This window comes from Nicotiana tabacum, chromosome 18 (genome assembly GCF_000715075.1).
Source record: "Nicotiana tabacum cultivar K326 chromosome 18, ASM71507v2, whole genome shotgun sequence".
Lineage (NCBI taxonomy): Eukaryota > Viridiplantae > Streptophyta > Magnoliopsida > Solanales > Solanaceae > Nicotiana > Nicotiana tabacum.
Genome location: NC_134097.1, coordinates 155983229 through 155994807, shown reverse-complemented (window position 1 = coordinate 155994807; position 11579 = coordinate 155983229).

Sequence of the window (11579 nt, the reverse complement as noted above, 5' to 3'; positions counted from 1 at the left end):
CCACATCCGCAACAGGAGAAGCATCACCAGCTATGAAAAGGCTATTGGAAGAGTGGCTGACAAACACTCTGAGCAACATACATGATAAACCCATTCAAAGGGACATCGGAGGCACAATATACGCAGACGCCTTAACAGTCGCCGGCGAACTAGAAACTCCACGCGGATGCAACACTCATATTATTGTTGATGCAGGTAACGACGCATTCGCAGTCATCCTAAAGAAAATGGAGGAAATGGAAAATGAGAACAAGGCGCTTCGTGATCAGATGAAGGAGCACCACGAAAGGGTTGATAAAATATCAGGCGCTCCGAAGTTGCTACCAAAATGGGACGTCGGTCGATTCGTCGAGCAACCATGCAATGAAGGGTCATCCCCACACGCCATTCCAAAAATCTTCAAAATTCCACCATACTTGAAAATATATGATGGTACTTCGGACCCAAAAGATCATATAATCCACTACGTCACAGCCGTAAAAGGCAACGATCTGCCAAAAGAACAAGTGTCATTGGTGCTGCTAAAAAAGTTCGGCAAAACCCTGACAGGGGGAGCGCTGACTTGGTACTCACAATTGCCGGCACGATCAATCTCAACGTTCGAAGAAATGGCAGACAAATTCGGCACCGCTCATGCAAGAGTGAAAAAGGCAGAAGCCAGGGTAAACGACATCTTCGTTGTTAGACAGACGGCGGGCGAGGGACTTCCTAGCCAGATTCAACAGTGTAAGAATGAGCCTACCAAACGTATCAGAGGGGATGGTTGTAGCAGCCTTCCAAAATGGGTTAAGCAGGAATGGGTCGAAAGCGACCAAAAAGCTGTTAAATAGGCTCAATGAAATACCCTCCCACCACTTGGGAAGAAATCCACAACACCTACTACGCCGAGGTAAGGGCCGACGAGGACAACCTCAATGGTCTGATCCAACGGCTAACATCCATCCAAATTGAAACAAGGAAAGATCACGGCAACGATGGCCATGGGATCCACTACCCCATTTTAGTCGAGAGAGGCATCAACCTTACATCCGGACATCCATCCTACCTCCTTCACGACACCAGACATCATTCCTCGACACGACATGCCACTCCGAAACGAAAGAGGTATGCCTCCACTATTATCTGCTCTTAATTTTTGCGTTTCTCCTTCAAAAATAGTGCGTGTACTAGAGAAGCTCGGCATAAAGGTGCAATGGCCGCAAAAGATGAAATCCGACTCGAGCACCCAGAAATCGAATGTTTTGTGCGAATTCCATCAGGAAAGGGGGCATAAGACCGAAGGATACATAGGCCTGCGGCAGGAAGTAGTAAGAATGCTAAACCAGGGACACCTAAAAGAACTGTTAAGCATCGAGGACGGGCTAACTTTGCTCGAGGGCGCGATCAACTGCAGGGACCCCCAAAACCACTTTCACCCGCTCGTACTATACAAATGGTCATTGGCGGTGGTGATGATACGACAATCAACCACGTAAAGTGCACCACTAGACACAAACTCAAATTATTAATCGCTTACTAACGGTACGACGACTCGAATATAGTATCATCTTCGATAAGTTAGATGCCGACGATTTATCTTTCCCTCACTATGATGATCTGGTTATAACTTTACGTATCGTGGATACCGATGTAAAAAGAATAATGGTGGATGACAAAAGCGGCGCATGTATTATTCATCCCCGAGTCCTCGTATATATGAGACTCGAGGATAAAATAATAGTGCATTGCATAACACTAACGAGTTTTAATAATGCAGTTGAATGAACCTCTAGAGAGATAGTGTTACCCGTTCTGGTCGGAGGAGCCACTCTAGAAACAACATTTCATGTTATGAACCAAGAAACAACCTACAATGCTATCATAGGGCGCCCATGGATACACGTCATGTGGCCCATCCCATCAAGTTTCTATCAAGTAATCAAATTTCTTACTTCATGGGGAATATTCAGCATCTGGGGCAAGCAACGCACCACCTAAGAATACTACCGAATCACCCAGGATTGTGCACACACCCAGCAACTAAAGGGAGCAAGTGCGGAAGCATAGCAGTCAGCCATATCCAAAACCAAACCCGACGTACAAATAAAGGCTATCAAAGACCTAGACGTTGTAGAAGCCTGCAAGGCAACTGTAGAGGACCTCGATCCCGTCCAACTGGACAATAACGACAGCACGAAAAAAGCTTATATCGGTCACAATCTCTTAGAACCAGGTAAGTTCCATAAATTCTTAACTAACAATGTCGATTTGTTTTCCTTATCCCTTTCAGATATGCCGGGCATCCCAAGAGACATTGCTACGCACAATTTGAATGCCGACCCCATCTACCCGCATGTGCGGCAAATAAGGAGAAAGTTCAACGCCGCAATCAACGACGCAGTTAGCGAAGAAGTCGATAAGCTGCTCACTAATGGCTCCGTCCGAGAATCAAAGTATCCTCAGTGGGTCTCCAATGTGGTCATAGTGAAAAAGAAAAATGGAAAGTGGCAGATGTGTGTCGCCTTTACCGACCTAAACAAAGCATGCTCAGAAGATTCCTTTCCGTTACCACACATCGACCATCTCATCGATGCAACAGCGGGGCATGAGTTGTTGAGCTTCTTATATGCCTATTCTGGCTACAACCAAATTCTAATGGCAGAATAAGACCAAGAAAAAACTACTTTTATCACTCATCGGGGAACCTACTGCTACAGAGTCATGCCATTCGGACTCAAGAACGCGGGGCAACATACCAAAGGTTAGTCACTAAAATGTTCAAAGATCAACTCGGTAAGACCATGGAGGTCTAAAACGACGACATGCTAGTAAAGTCGAAAAGGAAAGAAGATCACATCGATCATCTAAAGGAAGCCTTTGGCATACTGAGGCAATACAACATGAAATTAAATCCCGAAAAATGTGCCTTCGGCGTAATCTCGGGTAAGTTCCTCGGCTTTTGGTGTCGCAAAGAGGCATCGAGGTCAACCCAGATCAAATCAAGGCCATCGAAGGAATATCGGAGACATTAACTAGCAAAAAGTAGGTACAAACACTAACAGAATAGCCACTCTGTCGAGGTTCATCTCACGGTCATCAGATAAATGCCATAAATTTTTAATGTATTAAGAAAGGATAACGGACTTCAGTGGAATTCAGAATGCGTTGACGCCCTAAGAAAACTAAAAGCGTACATGTCCTCACCGCCATTACTCGTCAAAACAAATCCAGGCGAGTGTCTCCTGGTATACCTAGCAGTCTCCGAAGTCGCAGTAAGTGCTGTTTTAGTTCGCGAAAACAAAGGTACGCAATATCCAATTTACTATATCAACAAAACCTTAATTGATGCCGAAACGAGGTACCCCCACTTTGAAAAATTGGCTCTGGCGTTAGTGGTAGCTTTACGAAAGCTTAGACTATATTTTCAATGCCACCCCATAAAAGTGGTAACATCCTTCCTCCTCAGGAGCATCTTGCACAAACCCGAGCTATCGAGTAGGTTGGTCAAATGGGACATAGAATTGAACGAGCATGACATAATATATCAACCGCGAACTGCAATAAAGTCGCAAGTGCTCGCCGATTTTGTCGCTGATTTCAGTGCAGAAATACTACATGAGGTTGAACAAAAAGCTCTTCTCACCTCTGCATGATCCGACCTCTGGGTTCTCTACACCAACGGCGCATCTAATTCGTCGGTATGGGGACTGGGACTCGTCCTCAAAGTCCCTACGGGCGAAATGATTCGCCAATCCATACTGTGTCCTGAAATGACTAACAACAATGCCGAGTATGAGGTCGTAATTGCAGGATTGAAATTAGCTCTCAAGTATGGAGCTCGACGACTCGTCCTTCACTGTGACTCCCAACTCGTAGTAAATCAATTCACTAGGACTTTCCAAATCAAGGAACAGAGATTGTAGAAGTACCAGACAGAAATTCACAAACTACTACCATAATTCGACGAATGCCGCCTCGACCAGGTACCCCGGGCGCAGAACATCGAAGCAGACGGTCTAGCCAAACTAGCGGCAGCTACCAAAAATATCAGCAAAGAAAATGTGGTCACCCTCCTTCATTCCTCAATAGAACAGGTCGAGGTACATTCTATAAATTTAACTTGGGACTGGCACATCCGTATCATAACATATTTACAGGAAGGGACGCTCTCGCGAGATAAGAAAGAAGCTAAAAGCTTTGAATGCAAGCGGCCAGGTACAACCTCGTAAACCACGACCTTTACAAAAGGACATTCGGCGGTCCACTGGCCAAATGCCATGGGCCAAGTCAAACAAGGCAGGTGCTAGAAGAAGTGTACGAGGGTCACTGCGGTGCCCATACAAGAAACCGAACCCTCGTCAGATGCCTCGTCCGTGCAAGATACTACTGGCCTACCATGAAAAAAGAAGCTATGGATTACGTCAAGAAATGTGAGCAACACCAAAAATACGCCCCTGTGATACACCAAGTAGGAGAACTCCTACATTCCGTCACTTCACCATGTCCATTCATAAAGTGGGGAATGGATAATGTCGGTCCCCTCCTAGCAGACCGAGGTAAGGTACGTTTCATTTTGGTTTTAACTAATTATTTTTCCAAATGGGTGGAAGCAGGTGCGTATACCCAAATACGCGAGCAAGAAGTCATCGCATTCATATGGAAAAATGTAATATGTCGTTTCGACATTCCCAAAGAAATCAGCTGCGATAACGCACCTCAGTTCTTCGGGAAGAAAACGACCGATTTTTTTTGAAAAATGGCGCATTAAACGGATACTTTCCACGCCAAACCATCCCGCCGGTAACGGCCAAGATGGATCCTCCAACAAAACAATATTAAATATATTGAAAAAGAAGCTCGAGGACTCCAAGGGGCTATGGCCAGAACTGTTACCAGAGGTACTATGGGCATACCGTACCACGCCAAAAACCAGCACAGGTGAGACGCCGTATTCGTTAGTCTACGGGACTGTCGCAGTTATACCCGTCGAGGTCGGAGAACCTAGTTTGAGATACTCCAGCGAGAGTGGACCAAGCAACGACGGAAGCAGATTACAAGACCTGGATGAAGTCGAAGAGCGAAGGGATATGGATCACATAAGAATGATATCCCAAAAACAACAAGAAGAAAGGTACTATAACAAGAAGGCCAAAGTACGACCACTCAGAGTCGGGGACTATGTTCTCAAAGCCAAAACACAAGTAGTGAAAGACCCGAATGAAGGAAAATTGGGATGGGCCATATAAAATCATAGTAGCATCAAATAAAGGAGCATTCCAATTAGAAATAATGGAAGGGAAGCTACTACAAAATAACTAGAATATCGCCCACCTCAAATACTTACACTTCTGAAAAGAGACGCCGCCTAAGTCTTACTCTTTGTCCCTCACCCAGGTTTTGTCCCAACCGGGTTTTCTAGGGGAGGTTTTTAATAGACGACAAGGGAGATGTCTCGAGGTCCGAAGTATTGTTCATTGCCCCGCCTGTTGACATCATCTCCAGGTCGAGCAATGAAGGGACTAGGTATAAAGAATCTCCACTGAATGTATGGAGTTGACATGTATCGCCATTATAGGTATAAAGAATCTCCAATGAATGTACGAAGTCGAAATATATCGCTATTGTAGATATAAAGAATCTCCATTGTATGCACGAAGTCAACATATATTTCCGACAGGAATATAGTCACTCCATTATGTACACGAAATCAATACGCATCTCCAATGCATGAATAAAATCAGCATATGCGACACTCCAACAAATACAATAGAACGCTATCCTCATGACGGGATACTACTTCGACACCAGCTCGAAAGTAACATCCCAATGGCTAAGGACATCATCAAAAATCTGAGTTCGACGTAGTTCGAAACACGAGGGGAAATATGAGTTCGATGTAGTTCGAACCGCGACGGGATACTACTTCGGCACCAGCTCGAAAGTAACATCCCAATGGCTAAGGCCATCGTCAAAAATATGAGTTCGACGCAATTCAAACCACGATAGTATACTACTTCGGCACCGGCCCGAAAGTAACATCCCAATGGCTAAGGCTATCATCAAAAATATGAGTTTGACGCAGTTCGAACCACGACGGGATACTACTTCGGCACCAACCCAAAAGTAACATCCCAATGGCTAAGGCCATCATCAAAGATATAAGTTCGACGTAGTTCAAACCACGACGGGATACTACTTCGGCACCATCCCGAAAGTAACATCCAATAGCTTCAAAAATATGAGTTCGATGCAGTTAGAACCACGACGGGATACTACTTCGGCACCAGCCCAAAAGTAACATCCCAATGGCGAAGGCCATCATCAAAAATATGAGTTAGACGCAGTTCGAACCACGACGGGATACTACTTTGGCACCAGCCCGAAAGTAACATCCCAATGGCTAAGGACATCATCAAAGATATGAGTTTGACGTAGTTCGAACCACGACGAGATACTACTTCGGCACCAACTCGAAAGTAACATCCCAATGGTTGAGGCCATCATCAAAGATATAAGTTCGACATCACTCTAACCACGATGGGATACTACTTCGGTACCAGCTCGAAAGTAACATCCCGAGGGCTAAGGCCATCGTCAAAGAAATTAGTTTGAGTTCACTCGAAACGCAACGAGTTTAATATTTCGGCAAAGGTTCGGAATAACATGAATGCAGCAAAGGTTACCACTGAATCAACAAAACGACTTTTCATTATAACAAATATACTACAAGTACTTGTCTTTACAAAGGGCTCAAATACGCCCTTACAAAAATTGAGAAGCAAAAATAAATACAAACCAACTACTATACATCATTTTCGGTGGCATACATGTCTTCGTACCAAGAGTTGGAGGCAAGTTTGTTCGCATCATCAGAATTAATATCATCCCCGTCAGGCATGCGGGGATCGTACCAGCATGCCTCACGAGCTATACGGGCCTTGGCACGCACATCCCGAAGCTCTACTTCGGACGCCCTCCCATCAACATGAAGAGCCTTATACACATCGAGCTGGGCTTCAGCGTGAACCCACAACTCATACAAATGTTGAGGCACGACGGGATCAGCCAAAACATGAGATGTAGAAGGTTGCGACCATCGTCGTGCATCCTTCGCTTTCAAAGAAGCCACTTGCTCATTTGACGCGGACAATTCCGCCTCCAACCCTTGAATACGCCCCTCAAGTCCCGCTATCTTAAGCGTAGACGCCGCCATCTCCTTGGCCCACTCCAACCTACAAACACGGAGGGCATCCTCTAAAATCACTGTCTCAGAGATGATTGCCGCCCTCTCCCTCTCGGCGTGATCCAATCTATCAACATTCATGCTCAATTCACCCTTAAGATCATCGACCATCGCCGTCTTCATGTCTAGTTTGGCAGTTAGATTGGCCACCTTTGCTTGGAGGTCAGCATTTTCCGTCGACCACTCCCCTACTTAGCTCAAGCTCATCTTCCCTGACTTTAAGGGCTGCCTCAAGCTTACTACTACGGGCAACAACCTTCATAAGGTCCTCGTCTCGTTCCTTCAACTCCTCGACCTTACGCGCCAATTGATCCTCCCTCTGTTTGAGACCTTCGCGGAATAGTTGGAAGTCACAATCCTAATTGTAGATGTCGGCCATCGCACGATTCTTGGTGCGATATTCTTGATACTTAAAAGACATCTTTCCATAGATGGGCGTCCTCCTCCTTTCCCAGCGCTCACGCTCAATCTCCATGATGAGGGTCTGACACGAAAAAAAAGTTAAAACGAAAGGATGGGCCAAGAATAGTAAGACAGATCCAACAACGAAAAGAAAAGAAAGACATTTACCCCAGAGCCATGCCAGAAATGCTCCGTGACAACTCCGCATATTTTGTTAACACCAAAAATATTTTATACGTATACGGAGAGAGCTGCCATGGGCAAACTCGATAAAATTGACAGAATTATTCCGCTAACGGGAGAAGGGGGAAGGAATGACCGATTACAAAAATGTATTCACAAAAAGCACAGTACCCCGGTCTATGGACCTCCACGAGGTCCCTCCCCGCCGGAACCATCTTGATGTGATGGGGAATGTTTTACTTGGTACGTAAGGCATTTATATAGGCCTGCTCAGTTTCAGATATCACCGAGGTGGGAGTAGCAGAGGGGTCCTTGAGAAAGTCACTTTGAGACATGAGGTGTCTCGGTAACAACTCGTCTACGGTGGGAAAATTATCCCCTTCCCTAGCCATCGTGTCATCACCACCAGTGGGAAGCGCCACGGATAACGGAGTGGCGTCAGAAATCACCTCACGTGATCGGTGTGTTCTAGGCATGTCTATGGAGGAAAATGTGCGAATGGAACGAGAGAGAGTAAGAACAATGAACAAGAAAGAGGAAATGAAGAAAATCGCAGAAGCAAAGCTAAAAATGCGAAAGGGAATGATCATAAGAGAAATGACCAAGAGTTTTTGAGAAAACAAACCCTTCCCCTATTTATAGGGTTGGGTGGCACGAGAATCGAAGTGAAAAGGCTTCCCGTGGCAGCAAAACCAAAGCGACAGACCATCAATCTTTGCCTCGGGAAGATGCGCAATGATGACACATGTGGAAGTGACGTCACTTCCCAAATAGAACACATCGCCCAAGGTATAGCGAAGTGCACCGTTCTTCCATCATCAGCCGAAATCGTCATGGTTTGCAGATCAAATTTCTTCGTAAGTATGGGTGACGTCCGCTTATCAAGGATGCCCCAGGTTGTGACCTCGACAAACGGAGGGACTAACTGTATAGGTCAAAATTTAGACGACCACGGCCGTTACCGAGTGTAGCGAAGAGCGATGTCCTTACGATGCCGCGTCCTTAGATCGTTATGAAGGGTGACAACTAACAGTGGCTAGAGAATGCACGACGTCTGTGGTAGTGTTTGTATGATAGGAAACAATGGAAATATGCCTTTCAAATATTCATTGTGTTGTACCTTTTTTAGGGTAAAAGGGGGATTGTCCCCTATAAAAGGGGAGAGAACACTGTGTAAAGGGAGACTTTTGGCTTATTACAAAAACATATCCTTACATCACCCTTGGTCTTGACTAATTGCATTCATTGCTACATTCTCTTGCATCTAAACTCTCGCATTTATGAGTAATCATTTGGTTTCGTTCATCTTGTATTTCTCTTACGCTATTTAATCTAGATTTTATTACATTTAGCTGAGATTTACCTCTTTATCTTTATCAATTAATTTAATCAAAAAGGTTTTAATATTTTTTGGGTCAAACAATGGTGTTTCACATTTGTACGCGTCGATTGACTACTAACGATGCTCTTGAGTGCAAGGGCCTTTATGTTATGTTTATATTATTGGTTTGTTACAGTTTGTACCGGGAAAAATAATCATAGAATTTAGTGGTGGGCATTGTGCGTAAGCACTGAAGCCATGTGTAATCTGAAATCAATCAGCAATTATTAAAATAATTATAGGGGTGATTACTATAACTTTTTTTAACTTTAAGTTAGGCCATGCAAAATTTCTGCTCAAAATATTTGTTTTATTTAATTTTTTCTAAAAATTGCCTTTTGAGAAATAAACACTCTGAAAAGTTCATACAGAAACTATTTTAATAATTGCATTTTTGTTATGTGCAAAGTTTTTCTTGAAAAAATAATTTTATATTTCATATATTCAAGTCTAGATATAATATTTCTTATTATATTGTTATTATACTGTTTGTTCTCTTATTTTCTTGTTATTGTTACTGTTTGTTTTCTTAGGGGTTGTTTAATTGGGAAACAAGTTATCCTGTAATTAATTATTTCGGGATTAGTTATCTCACCCTCCCATAGGGATTAAAAAAATACTACAATCCCGAAATTAATGATACCACATTTTTATCCCAATCAAATATGGGATAAACTCATCTCAAATTTAATCTCAGGATTAATTATCCCTTATTCCTCATACCAAACGAGTCCTTATTATCTTGTTGTTACTACTTTCTTTTTCTTTCCTTGAGTCAGGGATCTATCGAAAATAGTCTCTCTACCTTCAATGTAGGGGTAAAATCTACGTACACACTACCTTCCCCAAACTCCACTCATGAAATTATACTGAATTTGTTGTTGTTAAAGTCTAAATAGATAAAGTTACTCGATACTTGTGTTGGTGGAAAATAACATATATCTAGTAAAATAATCGAGATGCGAACAAAGGTGACCGGAACAAAACGATTATTTAAAAATACTTTTCTAGAAAAGTTATGGTCATGAAGCACATGTTTTCAAACTTGTGACCCCACATGATCTATTGATTCCAGCATATTTACTTTGATCAAGACCATACAAGGTTTTATGATCCAACAACTACCAATCTAGAGACTATCTTCAGCTCTTTAATGATATTTAATGCTATGTTTCAATTTATTTGTCTCATTGTGCATTTCAAAGTGTTTTAAAATGTTCACCAAAAATGAATATTTCTTTCTTATTTTGTAATGTTATAATAGGTAAAGTTTAATTACATTAATGTAATAAAATAATATACTGTAGTAACTTTCTGTATATTAAGTAAAATCTACAACAATTATGTTTTAACGTTATCAAAATAACTTTTCTAGATATTTATTATCAGAGGTGGATCCAGAATTTTAAGTTTATGGGTTCTTATAACAATCTCAAGTTAATCTACATGATAACTGGACCAACGAATTATTTTCCAAGCTAAATATTCTTATACTTTCAATGAATTTTTTAGTACAAATACAACGTCTATGCAAAAGTTATTGAGTTCACGGGAACCCGTAACCTTTGCTCTAAATTCGTCTCTGTTTATTATTAGAAAAAAAAAAAGATGATGATAATGTTACAAATATAGTTTTAAAATCTAGGGAAAAGAACCAAAGATACCCCTTTACTTTAAGATATTGTTTATATTTAACCTTCATTATACTATCTGGCCAAATTTACCCCCTACCGTTATACTATCGGGTCAAATTTACTCCTACACTCAGCAAACTTTTAAAAATTACCCCTCAGTCCGTCAGGTGACCCAAAATCTTCGAAATCATTTTAATTAAGTTACTGATTCTTTTTCTTGGTCCACTATTTTTGAAATAATTGGCATTTACCTACTTTTTGAATTGAATTAAAAAAATAAGAGAAAGGTATTAAATAATACAACTATTAATAAACAAAGTATAGTAAATTGAAAAATCTAAATTAGGTAACTTTTCTAAATTCTAGAAGTAGATATAACATTCCAATTTTAATGAATTTGTTTCACCAAATGTACGGAGACTTTGCAAGTATTAGTGATTGAAGTTGAAGTTCCTCGGAGACTTGACATTGTCGAATTCAACTTTGCTTTAATTAAATGTCTACACATTGTGCACTTTTAAGTTAGTCGATCGAACTCTATACTAACCAGACAATGACAAAATATATTTGAATGTACATGTACATACATGATGATCAGCTGCATATAATGCACAATAAATAGACCCGCTAAATTCTACGGTGTGTATATGATTGAAAATTAAATAAAATTTTAAACCAATTCCAAGCCTATTATTGCAAGAAGAGAAGTGAGTGCATTAATAATTAAAAAAATGTATGAATAATTTGCATAGTCTAG